We start from the raw sequence: 22,306 nt of genomic DNA on the forward strand, positions 1-22,306 counted from the left end.
AAATTTGTTCATGATGCTCGTGATAGCTCTTCTGCTCTTCGCGAGGATCACCGTGGGATCTCTGCCATCCACCAATTAGTGCGGGCAGACAGGACGACCAGTTGAACATCCATCCGAGGGACGGCACACATTGATGCCTTGGCCTTCATGTGAGAGCTGAGTTTGCTTAAAATTTTTTTTAATTTTCTCTCATTTACGAGGTGTCACACTTTGTGGTTGGAATTTGAAATGGGTTTATTAATTTTTTTTTGTTCCTGGTGCACCTACATGGTAGAACAGTCATCGTTTGTATGCAGTATGCGACTGCGGGTTAGCAATGGCTCTTGTAGGGGTGCGGTGGTGCCACTGATGCAGTGCCCCCTATCGGTTAGAGAAGGAATTTTGTAATTTATTTTGGGTCCAGCGATAACTCGCTCACTCTTCCTGAAAGACACAGTTGGTTGATCTTTCACATCGATCAACGAATGCTGGAAGATTGGACGATGTGAGTGTACTCACCTCGAGGTTGATGCTGCCAGCCAGGTTGCACAGTTTGGATGAGGTTCTGGTCTCGTCTCAGTGAAGACTTTCCATCTCTTGTTGATTCCCTCTTGTTTAACGCTCTCTTCTGCAAATGTCTTCAGTTAATACACAGATTTGGAAGGAGAGGGTTGAGGGGATTGGTAAAGGGGGTTCCTCAGCTGTTGTTGGAGCTCTTGTGTACATTTTTTATAATAGGAAATTGCACGGGTAGTTGACGTCGATGCTCCATGACTACCGATCATAGTGGATTTGCCTTCAAGTGCCTATTGTTCACAAAAATCTCTCTGGCTGAAAAAATCATACAAAATCCAAATTACACTTTTCCACTTAGTGTGTCCGTTGTGCATCGGTAACGTCATGCCCCATTATCCAGCTTCGAGCCCGCAGACAATCTCGAGCACATTGGATTCCCGTGGCATTGCGAAGTACGTTTTCCTGATACTGTGGATATGCCGAAGAATAGTTGCAGCGGGACTCGCAGCTACAAACATTGCGTGATGTAGTACGAGACGGAGAAAGGTTTTTTAAAAATGTTTTTTTGGGCGGGAGCGGGTGAGCATATGGAGGCAAGCATGTTGATCTCTGGATGGTCGATAAGACTGCTTTGCTTGACCATTACCCTGCACTGTTTGCAATCGCGTTCAATTTGTTAGGCGCACAAAGTACTTTGACCTGGAGATGCAAGTGGTGAAGGTTGTGGATGAAAGGAATGAATGCAATGGAACATTTGTGCACGCTGTACCATCCGCTCCTAATAAAATTAATATTTTTCAGAAGCGGTGAGAAACAATCTCATTAGGACGGGGAAGATGGAGCTCGACCAATGGCCGACGTGGACCTGGTGGTGTGTCATCCTCAAGCCCCACACCTTTCCTGTTGACACACCTTCAACCATTCCGCAGTTAGGTAACAGTCACCGCGATTGTTGGCTAACGATCCAGGTAACACGATGGTCAATGTTGCGATGATGTGCTGCAGGTTGAAGATCATTGAAGTGCTTTCTCTGGTGATTTACCCGCATGACTTGGGTCTTTGGTCTGTAGTCCTGGGTACCACGTGATGCAACGCTGATTATTTATTTAACGTGCCACATAATCGTGATGGCAAGTCCACGTGAGTTCAACAACAACAACAACAACAGCAGGTAACAGATTCCTCACTCTCAGCAAGCAATTGGTTTAATTGATAATGGCTTTCCCATTCGGTCGCTTGATGGATGAAGCAACATGAGTCCTCTCCCTTTGCTCCCCGTTGCAGCATTGCCTGTTGCTCTCTCCTTTAACCAGATCATCCTTGTCTTGTCCAGGTTCCAACACAGTATCGGATTCCACACAAGGACAATTCGAGTCGTTTTAACTGCATATCGACCGTCCAGTTAAATGCTTATGATGAATTTGCCTTCCAGACACAAAGCTTGCAATGACAGGGCCATGACCCATGTATGACGTCTCATCCGTATCGCATTTTGGTAGCTTTCCTGAAACGTTAAACCGGCTGTGACGTCCGTCAGCATTCGCTGGTGGGTGTTCTCGATTCGACGGAGTCTTTTGAGAAGGGTCAGTCACTGTGTGCTGGGTACTGTGGCCAAATTCTAAATTTCTGCTCAGGCCTACATGGGGGAGGGTGGGGGATTACATCAGCGATGTTTGGTGGAGGTGGTGTTTCTTGCCTTTGCAGGCTCCTGATTGGCTGTGAACCACACGCGCGTGTCACTGTTGCCTCCCTCAGCCAATCAAAGTCCCGAACAAGCAACTTCAGAAATTAAAAAAATCTGACTAGTTTATATTTATTGCTCGGTGTTCGCGGAGCGAAAAGCGAGCTCAAGCAATTGGTACATTTCTGTCAGTCGACAATCATCAGTTTATGATCGAGGAGCAACTTCATTTCAATTGAATGTTATATTTTGAACACGAATCGGAAAACAAACCTGTAGTTTAACAGTACTTAGACGTTGAATTTGGCCCGATCACACATGCACACAGAGGAGCGATTATAATTTCTTCCTCTGTTTGTTTGGCAGTGAAACAAATTTAAAAATCATTCCAAACAAGAAACTTGATGTTCGTAAGGACATTATAAAGGACACAAACAACGGGCACGAGTAACTAATGCAACGTGTTAAACAAGGTGGCGTGAAAGACGCTGCATCAACAGCGGTAAACTTCCGGAATCTTTTTGTACGAGTCTTTTGTAATCTCCATTCCATTTAAATTGTATTATATCGTGGAACACTGCGCGGGGTGGTAAGGTGTTCTTTGAACTCTCAGTGACATAAATGTAAGAAAACTAAATGCAGCAATAACCGGATGTCGTCCGGTAATTGTGTTTTCGAAATCTCACTTTAGGCTCCGTTTGATGCCAGGAGAGGAGTGTTGTACGATCCGAATGATCGTTAACACGTTGGTTGTCGGGGTCAAAGCTGAAGTATGACGGGCGTTCAGAAAGTTCCAAGAAAGGGGTTTTTAATTGTTCAACAACAACCACAGTAAGCCAGTTTGGCACTTTTATGACGAGTCGAGAAACGTTTCGAGGCTAGAACCGATCCATCGAGGGGATTCTCGACTGAAGGACCCAGGGAATTTTCTTTCTGGTCCAGGGTCGAGGCTCATGGAAGAGCGAGGCGGTGGAGGGTGAAATGGCAATGCACTGATATTTGGGGCCACAGTTGGACTCGATGAACAAGGGAATGAGTGAATGGAGTAAGAGAGGAGAGAGTGGAGGGGAGGAAACAGAGCAACCTGCAAGTGAGAGAGTTGCGTTCGGTAGGGTTAATGGGGGCAAGGATTAAGGATTACATGCAATGGTGATGCACCGCTTGCTGGAAGCGCTGGATGGTAGAGTGCAGTTGATCATCCAAAAAAGTAGTTTCACAAACAGGAGAATTTTATTTTGGAATCTTTTCCAGGGTGCCGGTGATAACTAACCTATCCTTCATGAAGGAGACTGGGGTATGTCTGGCATCTACCAACTAATGCGAGCAGACATAGCATCCGGCTTAACGTCCATCTGAGGCATGGTACACACATCGATGCGTCACCCTGCCTGTGAAATACCTGGATGGTTGTAGTATAGCTGGCTCTGGATTCGAACCCAGGTTAGGCAGCTCACGGGTAAGTGTGCATACCTTAAGGCTATCTCGGCAGCGGATTATACAATTTGTAAGAAATGTTTTTCCTTCATTCAAATGAACAGGACTTGGACATCTAATCTAATAAATATAATTTGTCGTCTCTGTCTGTCTGTCTGTCTGTCTATGTCTGTATGTTCATGTTTTTTCAAAGACCGCGAGGCCGACAAATACCAAAATTGGCACACAGATCAAGTGTGACCCAGGGATTGTCCGAAGGGTACTTTCATCCATCACCTCAGCCTTTTAAGACCCTTTAGCCCCCAGAAACTCGTAACACCCTGAAGACTCTGTCCGTCCGTGAAGCCGTGTGACTATATGTCTCTTAATTACATACTCTTTGAACGTCAGTTGCACTCTGACTCCACATACATCGATTAATTATGTACTATTGGAATGTACCTTTGAAATCTTTCGACCATTTAGACTGTTGAGACCCCTGAGACCTTGGAAGACCCCTTAAGACCCCCAAATCCTTAAAGACTCCTGAGACCCCATCAGACCTTCAACACCCTTAAGACACAGAAGACCCTGAAGAGTCCAGAGGGAGAGGGTGGGGTGGGAGGAGGAGTGAAGGGAATGGGTGGGAATCTTGAGGGAGGGGGTGGGAGGAGGTGTGAGAGTCTGGATGGGGGGGGGGGAGGTTGAATGGGAGGATAGAGGGGAAGGGGTGTGAGTCCAGAGGGAGGAGGGGTGGTATGAGAGAGGGGAATGGGTGGAAAGGTGGGAGGGACCAGGCTTTGCCCAGCAACACCGGCTACCTTTGCTCGTGAAATAATAAAAGTCTTGGAGGATTGCAAGTCGTCCTGAGAGCGAGTTGAACACCCCATTGTACCTGCAGGGTGTCGAGGCTATAGTAAAACAAGATGAATGAAAATACTGTTTTCCTTTTCCATGAACATTAACAACGTTTCCACAGACAGAGTGATTCTCCAGCCACTGGTGATTACACCAGAAGCCGATGTTCCATCCATCCATCCATCCATCCATCCATCAATCGGGACCATACTCTGTGCAGAGCATCTCCTTGGCTATTGGGCACAATCCTGGACATGTCGCCGTTCCGACACAGGACACCAGCAAGCTGGCACTCATTTTGCCGACCTCGGAACGATGACAGGCAGATTCAACCCCACCTGGTATTAATTCAACAGCCGAGGGGGATTTGAACACAGGATCCTAAGATCCCAAGCCCACAACTAACCATTAAGCCAACACCAGGCATGAAGCCGATGTTGCCTTTTCATGAATTCTACTGCATCTCATATCCTTCTCTCCTGGTGGCAAACTCTTTCTGATTACCTGCTCCACAGCTGGGCCTCCCCTGCTCGGTACGTTGAAGTCACATTCTGAAGTGGAATTATTGATGGTCAAGCAGCCCTTCATGAATAGCCCGCGTCGTTTCGAAGAAATAGTGGCACGGAGAGATGGAGTGAGAGAGCGAGTTTGTATCAAACAGAATGGGAGCCAGGGGCGAGTGAGGAATGGCTAGATTTAAATGAGATTGCAGAATTGAGAGCTCCAGACAATTTGTCTGTCTGCTTGAAGGTCGAACCACGTGTGCTTTCACCAATTCGCGCGCTGCACGACCTTTACCTGCATCGAACAGGTAGTTGAAATGTCTGTGGAAGGCTCGTATGGTTCGGGGCCATTTGATGATTGCGGACGTTGGGGTCTGGAAGATGGAGCGAGATGGAATGAAGAGAGGGGACCGTGGGAGAATCGGCAGAGATTGAAGGGGAGAGTGGGAGGGAGAAGGAGCGACACGGAGATGGGGTCACTTTGAACATGTCTACAGTTAATATTAAACACAAGAACACCGAGTAGGTTTTTAATATTGCAAAATCACCTTCAGTGTGGTAAGGCACACCAGGTGAAGATCTTTAATGGTGGTTCCTTTCAAGAAGAGATAGTCTGGCAGAGGGAACGAAAGTGGCACTTGCGGAGAATACAAGCTTGGGAGATTTATAATTATTGCGGATTTGCGTATGGAATAAATAGACAAGCCCTGACGCATTCGAGAAAACTCGCTCTCGAGCGCAAAGCGTGTGCTCGATGAGAGTGTGCCGGAGTTCGATGAGACTGGTGTCGCCATTGACGCAATTCGCACTCCGCGCTTACTCGCAGTGTAATTCTGAGTCAACCTTGAAACGTGCATGGTAATTTACTGGAATGAACGATGTTTGGTGTGATCAATGGTCTTTACGTTTCATTCATTCATTGTGGCCCAAAGTTTGTAAAAGTACATTGATATCTCACAACGTCCTTGTTCGTTTTAAAGTACATTGATATCTCACAACGTCCTTGTTCGTGTTAAAGTACATTGATATCTCACAATGTCCTTGCTCGTTTTAAAGTACATTGATATCACACAATGTCCTTGCTCGTTTTAGAGTACATTGATATCTCACAATGTCCTTGTTCGTTTTAAAGTACATTGATATCTCACAATGTCCTTGTTCGTTTTAAAATACATTGATATCTCAATCGTCCTTGCTCGTTTTAAAGTACATTGATATCTCACAACGTCCTTGTTCGTGTTAAAGTACATTGATATCTCACAATGTCCTTGCTCGTTTTAAAGTACATTGATATCACACAATGTCCTTGCTCGTTTTAGAGTACATTGATATCTCACTATGTCTTTGCTCGTTTTAAAGTACATTGATGTCTCACAATGTCCTTGTTCGTTTTAAAGTACATTGATATCTCACAATGTCCTTGTTTGTTTTAAAGTACATTGATATCTCACAATGTCCTTGCTCGTTTTAAAGTACAATGATTTCTCACAATGTCCTTGCTCGTTTTAAAGTACATTGATATCTCACATCGTCCTTGCTCGTTTTAAAGTACATTGATATATCACAATATCCTTGTTCGTTTTAAAGTACATTGATATCTCACAATGTCCTTGCTCGTTTTGATGTACAATGATATCTCACAATGTCCTTGTTTGTTTTAAAGTACATTGATATCTCACAATGTCCTTGCTCGTTTTAAAGTACAATGATTTCTCACAATGTCCTTGCTCGTTTTAAAGTACATTGATATCTCACATCGTCCTTGCTCGTTTTAAAGTACATTGATATATCACAATATCCTTGTTCGTTTTAAAGTACATTGATATCTCACAATGTCCTTGCTCGTTTTGATGTACAATGATATCTCACAATGTCCTTGTTTGTTTTAAAGTACATTGATATCTCACAATGTCCTTGCTCGTTTTAAAGTACAATGATTTCTCACAATGTCCTTGCTCGTTTTCAAGTACATTGATATCTCACAATGTCTTTGCTCGTTTTAAAGTACATTGATGTCTCACAATGTCCTTGTTCGTTTTAAAGTACATTGATATCTCACAATGTCCTTGTTTGTTTTAAAGTACATTGATATCTCACAATGTCCTTGCTCGTTTTAAAGTACAATGATTTCTCTCAATGTCCTTGCTCGTTTTCAAGTACATTGATATCTCACAATGTCCTTGCTCGTTTTAATGTACAATGATATCTCACAATGTCCTTGCTCGTTTTAAAGTACATTGATATCTCACAATGTCCTTGTTCGTTTTAAAATACATTGATATCTCAATCGTCGTTGCTTGTTTTAAAGTACATTGATATCTCACAATGTCCTTGTTCGTTTTAAAGTACATTGATATCTCACAATGTCTTTGCTCGTTTTAAAGTACATTGATGTCTCACAATGTCCTTGTTCGTTTTAAAGTACATTGATATCTCACAATGTCCTTGCTAGTTTTGAAGTACAATGATATCTCACAATATCCTTGTACGTTTTAAAGTACATTGATATCTCACAATGTCCTTGCTCGTTTTAATGTACAATGATATCTCACAATGTCCTTGCTCGTTTTAAAGTACATTGATATCTCACAATGTCCTTGTTCGTTTTAAAGTACATTGATATCTCACAATGTCCTTGTTTGTTTTAAAGTACATTGATATCTCACAATGTCCTTGCTCGTTTTAATGTACAATGATATCTCACAATGTCCTTGTTTGTTTTAAAGTACATTGATATCTCACAATGTCCTTGCTCGTTTTAATGTACAATGATATCTCACAATGTCCTTGCTCGTTTTAAAGTACATTGATATCTCACAATATCCTTGTTCGTTTTAAAGTACATTGATATCTCACAATGTCCTTGCTCGTTTTAATGTACAATGATATCTCACAATGTCTTTGCTCCTTTTAAAGTACATTGATGTCTCACAATGTCCTTGTTCGTTTTAAAGTACATTGATATCTCACAATGTCCTTGTTTGTTTTAAAGTACATTGATATCTCACAATGTCCTTGCTCGTTTTAAAGTACAATGATTTCTCACAATGTCCTTGCTCGTTTTCAAGTACATTGATATCTCACAATGTCCTTGCTCGTTTTAAAGTACATTGATATCTCACATCGTCCTTGCTCGTTTTAAAGTACATTGATATCTCACAATGTCCTTGTTCGTTTTAAAGTACATTGATATCTCACAATGTCCTTGTTCGTTTTAAAGTACATTGATATCTCACAATGTCTTTGCTCGTTTTAAAGTGCATTGATGTCTCACAATGTCCTTGTTCGTTTTAAAGTACATTGATATCTCACAATGTCCTTGCTAGTTTTGAAGTACAATGATATCTCACAATGTCCTTGTTCGTTTTAAAGTACAATGATATCTCACAATGTCCTTGCTCGTTTTAATGTACAATGATATCTCACAATGTCCTTGCTCGTTTTAAAGTACATTGATATCTCACAATGTCCTTGTTCGTTTTAAAGTACATTGATATCTCACAATGTCCTTGTTCGTTTTAAAGTACATTGATATCTCACAATGTCTTTGCTCGTTTTAAAGTACATTGATGTCTCACAATGTCCTTGTTCGTTTTAAAGTACATTGATATCTCACAATGTCCTTGCTAGTTTTGAAGTACAATGATATCTCACAATGTCCTTGTTCGTTTTAAAGTACAATGATATCTCACAATGTCCTTGCTCGTTTTAATGTACAATGATATCTCACAATGTCCTTGCTCGTTTTAAAGTACATTGATATCTCACAATGTCCTTGCTCGTTTTAATGTACAATGATATCTCACAATGTCCTTGTTCGTTTAAATGTACAATGATATCTCACAATGTCCTTGCTCTTTTTAAAGTACATTGATATCTCACATCGTCCTTGCTCGTTTTAAAGTACATTGATATCTCACAATGTCTTTGTTCGTTTTAAAGTACATTGATATCTCACAATGTCCTTGTTCGTTTTAAAATACATTGATATCTCAATCGTCCTTGCTCGTTTTAAAGTACATTGATATCTCACAATGTCCTTGCTCGTTTTAAAGTGCATTGATATCTCACAATGTCTTTGCTCGTTTTAAAGTACATTGATATCTCACAATGTCCTTGTTAGTTTTAAAGCACATTGATATCTCACAATGTCCTTGTTCGTTTTAAAGTACATTGATATCTCACTATGTCTTTGCTCGTTTTAAAGTACATTGATGTCTCACAATGTCCTTGTTCGTTTTAAAGTACATTGATATCTCACAATGTCCTTGTTTGTTTTAAAGTACATTGATATCTCACAATGTCCTTGCTCGTTTTAAAGTACAATGATTTCTCACAATGTCCTTGCTCGTTTTAAAGTACATTGATATCTCACAATGTCCTTGCTCGTTTTAAAGTACATTGATATCTCAATCGTCCTTGCTCGTTTTAAAGTACATTAATATCTCACAATGTCCTTGCTCGTTTTAAAGTACATTGATATCTCACAATGTCCTTGCTCGTTTTAATGTACAATGATATCTCACAATGTCCTTGCTCGTTTTAAAGTACAATGATTTCTCACAATGTCCTTGCTCGTTTTAAAGTACATTGATATCTCACAATGTCCTTGCTTGTTTTAAAGTACATTGATATCTCACATCGTCCTTGCTCGTTTTAAAGTACATTGATATCTCACAATGTCCTTGCTCGTTTTAATGTACAATGATATCTCACAATGTCTTTGCTCCTTTTAAAGTACATTGATGTCTCACAATGTCCTTGTTCGTTTTAAAGTACATTGATATCTCACAATGTCCTTGTTTGTTTTAAAGTACATTGATATCTCACAATGTCCTTGCTCGTTTTCAAGTACATTGATATCTCACAATGTCCTTGCTCGTTTTAAAGTACATTGATATCTCACATCGTCCTTGCTCGTTTTAAAGTACATTGATATCTCACAATGTCTTTGCTCGTTTTAAAGTACATTGATGTCTCACAATGTCTTTGCTAGTTTTAAAGTACATTGATGTCTCACAATGTCCTTGTTCGTTTTAAAGTACATTGATATCTCACAATGTCCTTGCTAGTTTTGAAGTACAATGATATCTCACAATGTCCTTGTTCGTTTTAAAGTACAATGATATCTCACAATGTCCTTGCTCGTTTTAATGTACAATGATATCTCACAATGTCCTTGCTCGTTTTAATGTACAATGATATCTCACAATGTCCTTGCTCGTTTTATTAAGTGCATTGATATCTCACAATGTCCTTGTTCGTTTTAAAATACATTGATATCTCAATCGTCCTTGCTCGTTTTAAAGTACATTGATATCTCACAATGTCCTTGTTCGTTTTAAAGTACATTGATATCTCACAATGTCCTTGTTCGTTTTAAAGTACATTGATATCTCACAATGTCCTTGCTCGTTTTAAAGTACATTGATATCTCACATCGTCCTTGCTCGTTTTAAAGTACATTGATATCTCACAATGTCTTTGCTCGTTTTAAAGTACATTGATGTCTCACAATGTCTTTGCTAGTTTTAAAGTACATTGATGTCTCACAATGTCCTTGTTCGTTTTAAAGTACATTGATATCTCACAATGTCCTTGCTAGTTTTGAAGTACAATGATATCTCACAATGTCCTTGTTCGTTTTAAAGTACAATGATATCTCACAATGTCCTTGCTCGTTTTAATGTACAATGATATCTCACAATGTCCTTGCTCGTTTTAATGTACAATGATATCTCACAATGTCCTTGCTCGTTTTATTAAGTGCATTGATATCTCACAATGTCCTTGTTCGTTTTAAAATACATTGATATCTCAATCGTCCTTGCTCGTTTTAAAGTACATTGATATCTCACAATGTCCTTGTTCGTTTTAAAGTACATTGATATCTCACAATGTCCTTGTTCGTTTTAAAGTACATTGATATCTCACAATGTCCTTGTTCGTTTTAAAGTACATTGATATCTCACAATGTCCTTGTTCGTTTTAAAGTACATTGATATCTCACAATGTCTTTGCTCGTTTGAAAGTACATTGATGTCTCACAATGTCCTTGTTCGTTTTAAAGTACATTGATATCTCACAATGTCCTTGCTCGTTTTAATGTACAATGATATCTCACAATGTCCTTGCTCGTTTTAAAGTACATTGATATCTCACATCGTCCTTGCTCGTTTTAAAGTACATTGATATCTCACAATGTCCTTGTTCGTTTTCATGTACAATGATATCTCACAATGTCCTTGCTCGTTTTAAAGTGCATTGATATCTCACAATGTCCTTGCTCGTTTTAATGTACAATGATATCTCACAATGTCCTTGCTCTTTTTAAAGTACATTGATATCTCACATCGTCCTTGCTCGTTTTAAAGTACATTGATATCTCACAATGTCCTTGTTCGTTTTAAAGTACATTGATATCTTACAATGTCCTTGTTCGTTTTAAAATACATTGATATCTCAATCGTCCTTGCTCGTTTTAAAGTACATTGATATCTCACAATGTCCTTGCTCGTTTTAAAGTACATTGATATCTCACAATGTCTTTGCTCATTTTAAAGTACATTGATATCTCAATGTCCTTGCTCGTTTTAAAGTACATTGATATCTCACAATGTCCTTGTTCGTTTTAAAGTACATTGATATCTCACTATGTCTTTGCTCGTTTTAAAGTACATTGATGTCTCACAATGTCCTTGTTCGTTTTAAAGTACATTGATATCTCACAATGTCCTTGTTTGTTTTAAAGTACATTGATATCTCACAATGTCCTTGCTCGTTTTAAAGTACATTGATGTCTCACAATGTCCTTGTTCGTTTTAAAGTACATTGATATCTCACAATGTCCTTGTTTGTTTTAAAGTACATTGATATCTCACAATGTCCTTGCTCGTTTTAAAGTTCAATGATTTCTCACAATGTCCTTGCTCGTTTTAAAGTACATTGATATCTCACATCGTCCTTGCTCGTTTTAAAGTACATTGATATATCACAATATCCTTGTTCGTTTTAAAGTACATTGATATCTCACAATGTCCTTGCTCGTTTTGATGTACAATGATATCTCACAATGTCTTTGCTCGTTTTAAAGTACATTGATGTCTCACAATGTCCTTGTTCGTTTTAAAGTACATTGATATCTCACAATGTCCTTGTTTGTTTTAAAGTACATTGACATCTCACAATGTCCTTGTTTGTTTTAAAGTACATTGATATCTCACAATGTCCTTGCTCGTTTTAAAGTACAATGATTTCTCACAATGTCCTTGCTCGTTTTCAAGTACATTGATATCTCACAATGTCCTTGCTCGTTTTAATGTACAATGATATCTCACAATGTCCTTGCTCGTTTTAAAGTACATTGATATCTCACATCGTCCTTGCTCGTTTTAAAGTACATTGATATCTCACAATGTCCTTGTTCGTTTTAAAATACATTGATATCTCAATCGTCCTTGCTCGTTTTAAAGTACATTGATATCTCACAATGTCTTTGCTCGTTTTAAAGTACATTGATGTCTCACAATGTCCTTGTTCGTTTTAAAGTACATTGATATCTCACAATGTCCTTGTTTGTTTTAAAGTACTTTGATATCTCACAATGTCCTTGCTCGTTTTAAAGTACAATGATTTCTCTCAATGTCCTTGCTCGTTTTCAAGTACATTGATATCTCACAATGTCCTTGCTCGTTTTAATGTACAATGATATCTCACAATGTCCTTGCTCGTTTTAAAGTACATTGATATCTCACAATGTCCTTGTTCGTTTTAAAATACATTGATATCTCAATCGTCCTTGCTTGTTTTAAAGTACATTGATATCTCACAATGTCCTTGTTCGTTTTAAAGTACATTGATATCTCACAATGTCTTTGCTCGTTTTAAAGTACATTGATGTCTCACAATGTCCTTGTTCGTTTTAAAGTACATTGATATCTCACAATGTCCTTGCTAGTTTTGAAGTACAATGATATCTCACAATATCCTTGTACGTTTTAAAGTACATTGATATCTCACAATGTCCTTGCTCGTTTTAATGTACAATGATATCTCACAATGTCCTTGCTCGTTTTAAAGTGCATTGATATCTCACAATGTCCTTGTTCGTTTTAAAGTGCATTGATATCTCACAATGTCCTTGTTTGTTTTAAAGTACATTGATATCTCACAATGTCCTTGCTCGTTTTAATGTACAATGATATCTCACAATGTCCTTGTTTGTTTTAAAGTACATTGATATCTCACAATGTCCTTGCTCGTTTTAATGTACAATGATATCTCACAATGTCCTTGCTCGTTTTAAAGTACATTGATATCTCACAATATCCTTGTTCGTTTTAAAGTACATTGATATCTCACAATGTCCTTGCTCGTTTTAATGTACAATGATATCTCACAATGTCTTTGCTCCTTTTAAAGTACATTGATGTCTCACAATGTCCTTGTTCGTTTTAAAGTACATTGATATCTCACAATGTCCTTGTTTGTTTTAAAGTACATTGATATCTCACAATGTCCTTGCTCGTTTTAAAGTACAATGATTTCTCACAATGTCCTTGCTCGTTTTCAAGTACATTGATATCTCACAATGTCCTTGCTCGTTTTAAAGTACATTGATATCTCACAATGTCCTTGTTCGTTTTAAAGTACATTGATATCTCACAATGTCCTTGTTTGTTTTAAAGTACATTGATATCTCACAATGTCCTTGCTCGTTTTAATGTACTATGATATCTCACAATGTCCTTGTTTGTTTTAAAGTACATTGATATCTCACAATGTCCTTGCTCGTTTTAATGTACAATGATATCTCACAATGTCCTTGCTCGTTTTAAAGTACATTGATATCTCACAATATCCTTGTTCGTTTTAAAGTACATTGATATCTCACAATGTCCTTGCTCGTTTTAATGTACAATGATATCTCACAATGTCTTTGCTCCTTTTAAAGTACATTGATGTCTCACAATGTCCTTGTTCGTTTTAAAGTACATTGATATCTCACAATGTCCTTGTTTGTTTTAAAGTACATTGATATCTCACAATGTCCTTGCTCGTTTTAAAGTACAATGATTTCTCACAATGTCCTTGCTCGTTTTCAAGTACATTGATATCTCACAATGTCCTTGCTCGTTTTAAAGTACATTGATATCTCACATCGTCCTTGCTCGTTTTAAAGTACATTGATATCTCACAATGTCCTTGTTCGTTTTAAAATACATTGATATCTCAATCGTCCTTGCTCGTTTTAAAGTACATTGATATCTCACAATGTCCTTGTTCGTTTTAAAGTACATTGATATCTCACAATGTCCTTGTTCGTTTTAAAGTACATTGATATCTCACAATGTCTTTGCTCGTTTTAAAGTGCATTGATGTCTCACAATGTCCTTGTTCGTTTTAAAGTACATTGATATCTCACAATGTCCTTGCTAGTTTTGAAGTACAATGATATCTCACAATGTCCTTGTTCGTTTTAAAGTACAATGATATCTCACAATGTCCTTGCTCGTTTTAATGTACAATGATATCTCACAATGTCCTTGCTCGTTTTAAAGTACATTGATATCTCACAATGTCCTTGCTCGTTTTAAAGTACATTGATATCTCACAATGTCCTTGTTCGTTTTAAAGTACATTGATATCTCACAATGTCTTTGCTCGTTTTAAAGTACATTGATGTCTCACAATGTCCTTGTTCGTTTTAAAGTACATTGATATCTCACAATGTCCTTGCTAGTTTTGAAGTACAATGATATCTCACAATGTCCTTGTTCGTTTTAAAGTACAATGATATCTCACAATGTCCTTGCTCGTTTTAATGTACAATGATATCTCACAATGTCCTTGCTCGTTTTAAAGTACATTGATATCTCACAATGTCCTTGCTCGTTTTAATGTACAATGATATCTCACAATGTCCTTGTTCGTTTTAATGTACAATGATATCTCACAATGTCCTTGCTCGTTTTAATGTACAATGATATCTCACAATGTCCTTGCTCGTTTTAAAGTACATTGATATCTCACATCGTCCTTGCTCGTTTTAAAGTACATTGATATCTCACAATGTCCTTGTTCGTTTTCATGTACAATGATATCTCACAATGTCCTTGCTCGTTTTAAAGTGCATTGATATCTCACAATGTCCTTGCTCGTTTTAATGTACAATGATATCTCACAATGTCCTTGCTCTTTTTAAAGTACATTGATATCTCACATCGTCCTTGCTCGTTTTAAAGTACATTGATATCTCACAATGTCTTTGTTCGTTTTAAAGTACATTGATATCTCACAATGTCCTTGTTCGTTTTAAAGTACATTGATATCTCACAATGTCCTTGTTCGTTTTAAAATACATTGATATCTCAATCGTCCTTGCTCGTTTTAAAGTACATTGATATCTCACAATGTCTTTGCTCGTTTTAAAGTACATTGATATCTCACAATGTCCTTGTTAGTTTTAAAGTACATTGATATCTCACAATGTCCTTGTTCGTTTTAAAGTACATTGATATCTCACTATGTCTTTGCTCGTTTTAAAGTACATTGATGTCTCACAATGTCCTTGTTCGTTTTAAAGTACATTGATATCTCACAATGTCCTTGTTTGTTTTAAAGTACATTGATATCTCACAATGTCCTTGCTCGTTTTAAAGTACAATGATTTCTCACAATGTCCTTGCTCGTTTTAAAGTACATTGATATCTCACAATGTCCTTGCTCGTTTTAAAGTACATTGATATCTCAATCGTCCTTGCTCGTTTTAAAGTACATTGATATCTCACAATGTCCTTGCTCGTTTTAAAGTACATTGATATCTCACAATGTCCTTGCTCGTTTTAATGTACAATGATATCTCACAATGTCCTTGCTCGTTTTAAAGTACAATGATTTCTCACAATGTCCTTGCTCGTTTTAAAGTACATTGATATCTCACTATGTCTTTGCTCGTTTTAAAGTACATTGATGTCTCACAATGTCCTTGTTCGTTTTAAAGTACATTGATATCTCACAATGTCCTTGTTTGTTTTAAAGTACATTGATATCTCACAATGTCCTTGCTCGTTTTAAAGTACAATGATTTCTCACAATGTCCTTGCTCGTTTTAAAGTACATTGATATCTCACAATGTCCTTGCTCGTTTTAAAGTACATTGATATCTCAATCGTCCTTGCTCGTTTTAAAGTACATTGATATCTCACAATGTCCTTGCTCGTTTTAAAGTACATTGATATCTCACAATGTCCTTGCTCGTTTTAATGTACAATGATATCTCACAATGTCCTTGCTCGTTTTAAAGTACAATGATTTCTCACAATGTCCTTGCTCGTTTTAAAGTACATTGATATCTCACAATGTCCTTGCTTGTTTTAAAGTACATTGATATCTCACATCGTCCTTGCTCGTTTTAAAGTACATTGATATCTCACATCGTCCTTGCTCGTTTTAAAGTACATTGATATCTCACAATGTCTTTGCTCGTTTTAAAGTACATTGATGTCTCACAATGTCTTTGCTCGTTTTAAAGTACATTGATGTCTCACAATGTCCTTGTTCGTTTTAAAGTACATTGATATCTCACAATGTCCTTGCTAGTTTTGAAGTACAATGATATCTCACAATGTCCTTGTTCGTTTTAAAGTACAATGATATCTCACAATGTCCTTGCTCGTTTTAATGTACAATGATATCTCACAATGTCCTTGCTCGTTTTAAAGTGCATTGATATCTCACAATGTCCTTGTTCGTTTTAAAATACATTGATATCTCAATCGTCCTTGCTCGTTTTAAAGTACATTGATATCTCACAATGTCCTTGTTCGTTTTAAAGTACATTGATATCTAACAATGTCCTTGTTCGTTTTAAAGTACATTGATATCTCACAATGTCCTTGTTCGTTTTAAAGTACATTGATATCTCACAATGTCCTTGTTCGTTTTAAAGTACATTGATATCTCACAATGTCTTTGCTCGTTTTAAAGTACATTGATGTCTCACAATGTCCTTGTTCGTTTTAAAGTACATTGATATCTCACAATGTCCTTGCTCGTTTTAATGTACAATGATATCTCACAATGTCCTTGCTCGTTTTAAAGTACATTGATATCTCACATCGTCCTTGCTCGTTTTAAAGTACATTGATATCTCACAATGTCCTTGTTCGTTTTCATGTACAATGATATCTCACAATGTCCTTGCTCGTTTTAAAGTGCATTGATATCTCACAATGTCCTTGCTCGTTTTAATGTACAATGATATCTCACAATGTCCTTGCTCTTTTTAAAGTACATTGATATCTCACATCGTCCTTGCTCATTTTAAAGTACATTGATATCTCACAATGTCCTTGTTCGTTTTAAAGTACATTGATATCTTACAATGTCCTTGTTCGTTTTAAAATACATTGATATCTCAATCGTCCTTGCTCGTTTTAAAGTACATTGATATCTCACAATGTCCTTGCTCGTTTTAAAGTACATTGATATCTCACAATGTCTTTGCTCGTTTTAAAGTGCATTGATATCTCACAATGTCCTTGTTCGTTTTAAAGTACATTGATATCTCACAATGTCCTTGTTCGTTTTAAAGTACATTGATATCTCACTATGTCTTTGCTCGTTTTAAAGTACATTGATGTCTCACAATGTCCTTGTTCGTTTTAAAGTACATTGATATCTCACAATGTCCTTGTTTGTTTTAAAGTACATTGATATCTCACAATGTCCTTGCTCGTTTTAAAGTACAATGATTTCTCACAATGTCCTTGCTCGTTTTAAAGTACATTGATATCTCACAATGTCCTTGCTCGTTTTAAAGTACATTGATATCTCAGCCTAACCTTCACGGGATTGTTGTTCTTGTTGCTATATTGCCATTCTATCCCATCACCCGTCCTTTCATGGGTCTATCAGTTCGGTGCATGGCGCTTGCAGCACCCTTCCATCACAGGATTGTTGTTCGACGTGGCCCTCCTGACCTAGCAAAACCCATACCATCCCATCACCTGTCCTTGACGGGAAATTCCACAAGTTTTTTTTATCTTCGGATGTGAATTGAAAGATTCAATAATGATCACATCTCGCACTTCTCGGATGTTGAACTTTGCCTTTTGTTTTGCTTCTTCAGCTTGCGCCCAGCCCAGGCACCCACCATGATAGAACTTGGAGAGCGAAACCCTCGGTGATGGTTTTATGGGTTGTGAGGCAGTGCAATGACGTGAAGTCAATGAGAGACGTGAACTTCTTCAATCCTCGAACAAAGCACAGGACGGTGAGAGGACTTTGGCGACAACCTGCGGGCAATCGGAATCGCAGAAACAAATGATCACCCGGAGCCCCTAATCACGAACCTGCCATTGGAGATTGAACAGGTCAAGAAATCAGGTGTTCACGGTGTGCACTTCGCGCCCGCTCAGTCAAGGTGCCGGGAGAAAGACTATATTTCAGGACTCCCAAAAGGTGCACGAACCTCAATGCAGGTATAATTACAGTTGTCGTAACTGATTGTTGTTATTTTTAATCGATCTCCAAGCTGTACCGCAAACCTTGATCATCACACGTGCGTGGAGTGCGAATGGCTCCGCATGCACGTTTCACTGGATGACACGTGAAAGCTTTCTCGGTCAGTGTTCATCCGTCTATGGATGATCACAAAGGTGAGGAACAAAAGATTTCTGGGTCGCTGAAAGGGTTTTGTTTTGCAATTTGAGTTTACCATGATAATGTCAAAGCGTAATCTCAAGAAAAGATAATTGTCTGAATTTGCTTCACTGAACATGGGGATGAAACAACAATGGACCGTTTACTGATAGACAATTTGGTTATTGTTGTGATGCCATCTGATGATAGACGATTTGATTATTGTTGTGATACCATCTGATGAGAGACAATTTGATTATTGTTGTGATGCCATTGAAGGATGGACAATTTGATTATTGTTGTGATACCATCTGATGATAGACGATTTGATTATTGTTGTGATACCATCTAATGACAGACAATTTTATTATTGTTGTGATACCATCTGATGATGGACAATTTGATTATTGTTGTGATACCATCTGATGATAGACAATTTGATTATTGTTGTGATGCCATTGAAGGATGGACAATTTGATTATTGTTGTGATACCATCTGATGATAGACAATTTAATTATTGTTGTGATGCCATCTAATGATAGACAATTTAATTATTGTTGTGATGCCATCCAATGACAGACAATTTGATTATTGCTGTGATACCATGTGATGATAGACAATTTGATTATTGTTGTGATACCATCTGATGATAGACAATTTGATTATTGCTGTGATGCCATCTAATGACAGACAATTTGATTATTGCTGTGATACCATCTGATGATGGACAATTTGATTATTGTTTTGATACCATCTGATGATAGATAATTTGATTATTGCTGTGATACCATCTAATGACAGATAATTTGATTATTGCTGTGATACCATCTGATGATGGACAATTTGATTATTGTTGTGATACCATCTGATGATAGACAATTTGATTATTGTTGTGATACCATCTTATGACAGACAATTTGATTATTGCTGTGACACCATCTGATGATAGACAATTTGATTATTGTTGTGATACCATCTCATGACAGACAATTTGATTATTGCTGTGACACCATCTGATGATAGACAATTTGATTATTGTTGTGATACCATCTAATGACAGACAATTTGATTATTGCTGTGACACCATCTGATGATAGACAATTTGATTATTGTTGTGATACCATCTAATGATAGACAATTTGATTATTGTTGTGATACCATCTAATGACAGACAATTTGATTATTGTTGTGATACCATCTGATGATAGACAATTTGATTATTGTTGTGATAACATCTAATGACAGACAATTTGATTATTGCTGTGACACCATCTGATGATAGACAATTTGATTATTGTTGTGACACCATCTGATGATAGACAATTTGATTTTTGTTGTGATAGCATCTGATGATAGACAATTTAATTATTGTTGTGATGCCATCTAATGATAGACAATTTAATTATTGTTGTGATACCATCTAATGACAGACAATTTGATTATTGCTGTGATGCCATTTAATGACAGACAATTTGATTATTGCTGTGATGCCATTTAATGACAGACAATTTGATTATTGCTGTGATGCCATCTGATGATAGACGATTTGATTATTGTTGTGATACCATCTGATGATAGACAATTTGATTATTGTTGTGATACCATCTGATGATAGACAATTCAATTATTGTTGTGACACCATCTGATGATAGACAATTTGATTATTGTTGTGATACCATCTGATGATAGACAATTTGATTATTGTTGTGATACCATCTGATGATAGACAATTTGATTATTGTTGTGACACCATCTGATGATAGACAATTTAATTATTGTTGTGATACCATCTGATGATAGACGATTTGATTATTGTTGTGATACCATCTGATGATATACAATTTGATTTTTGTTGTGATACCATCTGATGATAGACAATTCAATTATTGTTGTGATACCATCTGATGATAGACAATTTAATTATTGTTGTGATGCCATCTGATGATGGACGATTTGATTATTGTTGTGATACCATCTGATGATAGACAATTTGATTATTGTTGTGATGCCATTGAAGGATGGACAATTTGATTATTGTTGTGATACTATCTAATGATAGACAATTTAATTATTGTTGTGATGCCATCTGATGATAGACGATTTGATTATTGTTGTGATACCATCTGATGATAGACAATTTGATTATTGTTGTGATACCATCTGATGATAGACAATTCAATTATTGTTGTGATACCATCTGATGATAGACAATTTAATTATTGTTGTGATGCCATCTGATGATGGACGATTTGATTATTGTTGTGATACCATCTGATGATAGACAATTTGATTATTGTTGTGATGCCATTGAAGGATGGACAATTTGATTATTGTTGTGATACTATCTAATGATAGACAATTTAATTATTGTTGTGATGCCATCTGATGATAGACGATTTGATTATTGTTGTGATACCATCTGATGATAGACAATTTTATTATTGTTGTGATGCCATTTAAGCATGGACAATTTGATTATAATACACCATTTGATTATGGACCTTTTGACGAACGACCACAGACCGTTTGTTGAGTCCTGTTTGGTTATAATACACCGTTTCGTGACAATCGACCACTTTATGGACAGTTTGAGTATGCACCTCTTAATGATAATGGAGGATTTTATTTTTACCTGTGCTTGCTCTCTGTGTATACCTGCATTTGCACTTTGACTACCCGTGTATGCTCTTTGACCACCAGTTTGAAGTGCTCTTTGATTGCCCGCACGTGCTCGTTGATTGCCCGCCCGTGCTCGTTGACCGTCTGCCCGTGCTTCACTGTCAATCCTTGCTCTTTGACCACCTCCGCTTGCTCTTTGACGACCGGCTCTCTCTGTTTGCCTGTGTCTATTGAACTGCAGGGTGAGTCATAATTCCCAGGACACAGTTTTAGCTGCTTATACAAGATTTGTTTATATCATCTATTTTCGTTTTCTTTTCTTTTTCTTCAGATAATACAAATAATATATTAAACCCAGATGGCAGACAGCAGTCCATTCACAGTGGAAAAGAGGCTGGTAGCAGTGGTGTGGTACCACGAGAGGAGAAATACAATCAAAACGACGAAACGGGTGGAAGACTTTGAGGAGCGTTTTGGAAAGCCAGCACCATCAAAATTAAATCATCTTCTTTGCGGAAAAAGACATTTTAGATGAGAAGTGTACTCGACAGGAAGCGCAGCTGTTGACCAAAAATTCGTTGTGATAAAATTACATTTCGTTAAAAATGATATGCGGCTCAAACCATGTCCTGGGACTTTTGACTCACCGTGTATGTATGTATATATATATATATATATATATATATATATATATATATATATATATATATATATATATATATATATATATATATATATATATATATGCATGACTCCTCCCCTGCTCCTCGAGCTCTCTCTCTCTCTATCGAGTGCAGCCTGTAGCTGCTGGTTGCATCATTGGTTGGGACGCGGCTATGCCGCTGCTGCAGTGTCCCCCTTACCAGTTCACTGGTGCTCATTTTGCCGACCTCGGAAGGATGACAGGCTGAGTCAACCTCCTGGTGTATTTTTAATTCAGCGGCTAACGGGGCTTGAACTCAGGACCCTAGGATCCCAAGCCGCCACCCTAACCACTAAGCCAACACCAGGCTGTGCTCTTCCAGCTGAAGAAGCTGCATAAAGCAACCAAGAAAGGCTATTAACGGTAAGCCCTTTGCTGTATCAAACCCT

General features: G+C 37.6%; 1 protein-coding gene across 2 annotated transcripts in view; it reads left to right on the forward strand.

Annotated features, from left to right (window-relative positions):
* The first annotated feature begins 775 nt into the window (after positions 1 to 775).
* Positions 776 to 22,306, forward strand: part of GPR139 (G protein-coupled receptor 139) — a 51,856-nt gene continuing 30,325 nt past the window's right edge. The window contains exons 1-3 of one of the 2 annotated variants that reach the window (XM_085860955.1): positions 776 to 1,366; positions 1,501 to 1,666; positions 18,083 to 21,456. The gene's annotated coding sequence lies outside the window, so the exon portion shown is untranslated. Of the gene's footprint in view, positions 1,367 to 1,500; positions 1,667 to 18,082; positions 21,457 to 21,992; positions 22,281 to 22,306 lie in introns of those variants that run through there. The other variant, XM_085860956.1, reaches the window with a different exon arrangement.

The sequence above is a fragment of the Eptatretus burgeri genome, chromosome 17, assembly GCF_056783735.1.
Source record: "Eptatretus burgeri isolate ZD-2024b chromosome 17, Ebu_testis_v1, whole genome shotgun sequence".
Classification (NCBI taxonomy): domain Eukaryota; kingdom Metazoa; phylum Chordata; class Myxini; order Myxiniformes; family Myxinidae; genus Eptatretus; species Eptatretus burgeri.